Source organism: Tiliqua scincoides, chromosome 2 (assembly GCF_035046505.1).
Source record: "Tiliqua scincoides isolate rTilSci1 chromosome 2, rTilSci1.hap2, whole genome shotgun sequence".
Lineage (NCBI taxonomy): Eukaryota > Metazoa > Chordata > Lepidosauria > Squamata > Scincidae > Tiliqua > Tiliqua scincoides.
The window spans coordinates 88434477-88436489 of record NC_089822.1 but is presented as its reverse complement, the minus strand read 5'-3'; positions in this window follow the sequence as shown (position 1 = coordinate 88436489).

The following is a 2013-nucleotide window of genomic DNA, read 5'->3' as shown; positions in this document are numbered from 1 at the left end:
CTTGTTATCTGGTGTGCTCCCTGGGGCATTTGGTGGGCCGCTGTGAGATACAGGAAGCTGGACTAGATGGGCCTATGGCCTGATCCAGTGGGGCTGTTCTTATGTTCTTATGTTCTTAAAAGAATAAGGAAATGTTAGGGAATAAATAGGGAAAATCAAATGAACTCTGTGTCACCCTTCAGAGTCAGAGCTAGCCTAACACAGAGAGGTCCCAGATAGATAAACAGAGGTAGTTAATTGCTTAAGCAATAAACCAATTTGACACAATCAAGATAACAGCAATTTGTTGTCAAGCTAACTAGGTAAAATTTATAGAGTCAAACTGAAGCTTCAAAGAATCCCCCCCTCTTCATCTGCAATTCCAAGACAGCATTGAGCAGAGAAGGAAAATCACACAGAAGAACACATTGGATTATTTTAAAAGCCAAAAGACATTGTTAAACCAAAATAAAGTTTAAAATAATGTATTTACAGAGAAGCAGTGTAACATCTAAGAGTTAGGCTGCAGAAGAAAAGCTTACATTTAGACAAGAGGGAGCCTTTTATGATCTCTAAGATTATAGATTTTAGCAAGATTAGCAGAGCAATAACAGTAGATAGAGAGTGACAGATTCTGCTACCAGCAGAAGAGTTTTGTTTAGGTAAAAGTTGTAAAATAATTAGTAGGAGAGATTAGAGGTCAACAGAAGCCACATGAAGTCCACAAGTGAAAATGCAGCTTCTGAACAGTGATTCAGACGCTCAAGTACCAAATAAGGACTTTAAAAGCTGTTCTGAAGTCATTTAAAAGGAAAAGTAGCACATAGGATGTTACAGAATTTATTGTTTGTAAACTCAGAAGTTAGCAAGTATATTCTTTGCTGAATATTAGCTAAATTAATAAGAGAAAACAAAGTTAAAAGGATTTAAGTCTGCCTTAGAGTGAGGCTTGCAAAATAAAGGCAGTACAGCTAATATGGAATGTGGAATTCTTATCTAAGCAGGAGTATTTCAAACCTGACAACTAACTAAAATGCCCAGACTTTCCTAGGCGCCAGAATAGATAGTGAATTTAAGAATATTTCTAATAAAAGGAATAATAATTAATCTTGGTAGGCACAGACTCATTAACAGGGAGTCTGTTCAAACTCAAAGTTGGCAGAATCCGATAAGGAAGCCTCAGGAATGTGGGAGAGAGGCCTCCAGCTAGAGATTTCTCTTGAAAATGCAATTTATATCAGAGAAGAACTGAGATTTTATAGAAATCAGAAATCTTTTATAACTTCTTGTAGAAAATAGATATAAAATATCTGAATCCAGAATAAGACAGAGGATAATTTGCTGAATAAAATAAGTATAAACACTAAAATAAATGAATTATTACCAGATTAGTGTAATTGGGAAAATTAAGATAGAGGCACACTGCCCCCTTTTGAAATAGTATTGACATTACAGAAAGGGGAGGAGTTCTCCAAAATGGCAAATACAGTAACCTGAGATATTTAATGTATGCTCCGGATATGGCAATAGCCAATGAAAATCCCCATATCCAACATCATAGGCTCTAACAAATGTGATTGGAGTTTTCTCGAGACAAAGAACCTACAGGTATATATGGTCACACCCAGAAGGGAATGTTGCTTTTTCTCTGGGACACTGAGAGACCACAGCTCTCTGTGTTCCCCATTTTGAACCACCGAGAGAAGCCCATTGCTGGCAATGAATAAAGACTTGGAAATCACCACAATTTCAGTCTGCTGAGTTTGTTTTGAACCCTAAAGACACCGTGCAACAGGTGCTGACCTCCAGTTGGACCTGGGTGTTGCAAATGCACCGTCCATGGCACCCAGAGAGAAGGGGCAGCCAGTGCTGAGCCAGTGCCAGTTGGTGCTGAGCCTCAGTACCGCATGGAGGACCGGCAGGCACTCCAGCAGTGCTGGCCAGTGATAACTAGTTTTGGGGCAGGGAGGAGGCGGGGAGTGGGTGGAACAGGGCAGAGGAGGGGAGGGCAGGGGGAGGAATTGGAACAGGAGA